Below are 862 nucleotides of genomic sequence, written 5' to 3'. Positions count from 1 at the left end.
ATCTACACACGCTAGTAAAGTAATGCTCAAAATTCTCCAAGCCAGGCTTCAGCAATATGTGAACCGTGAAATCCAGATGTTCAAGCTGGTTTTAGAAAAGGCAGAGGAACCAGAGATCAAATTGCCAACATCCGCTGGATCATCAAAAAGGCAAGAAAATTCCAGAAAAACATCTATTTCTGCTTTATTGACTATGCCAAAGCGTTAGACTATGTGAATCACAATAAACTGGAAAATTCTGAGAGATGGGAATACCAGACCACCTGACCTGCCTCTTGAGAAACCTGTATGCAGGTCTGGAGGCAACAGTTAGAACTGGACATAGAACGACAGACTGGTTCCAAACAGGCAAGGAGTACGTCAAGGCTGTATATTGTCACCCTGCTTATTTAACTTATATGCAGAGTACATGATGAAAACGCTGGGCTGGAGGAAGCACAGGTGGGAATCAAGATTGCCGGGAGAAGTTATCAATAACCTCAGATATGCAAATGACACCACCCTACTGCAGAAATTGAAGAAGAGTAAAGAACTTCTTGATTAAGGTCAAAGTGCAGAGTTAAAAGTTGGCTTAAAGCTCAACATTTATGAGGCTGGGCATACACACTGAGGAAACCAGAAGGGAAAGAGACACGTGTACCCCAATGTTCATCGCAGCACTGTTTATAATAGCCAGGACATGGAAGCAACCTAGATGTCCATCAGCAGATGAATGGATAAGAAAGCTGTGGTACACATACACAAGGGAGTATTACTCAGCCATTAAAAAGAATACATTTGAATCAGTTCTAATGAGGTGGATGAAACTGGAGCCTATTATACAGAGTGAAGTAAGCCAGAAGGAAAAACATCAATACAGTAT

The sequence above is a fragment of the Bison bison genome, unplaced genomic scaffold (genome assembly GCF_000754665.1).
Source record: "Bison bison bison isolate TAMUID 2011002044 unplaced genomic scaffold, Bison_UMD1.0 scf7180017864142, whole genome shotgun sequence".
Taxonomy (NCBI): Eukaryota; Metazoa; Chordata; class Mammalia; order Artiodactyla; family Bovidae; genus Bison; species Bison bison.
The sequence above is the reverse complement of the archived record's forward strand: the minus strand, read 5'-3'. Positions refer to the sequence as shown.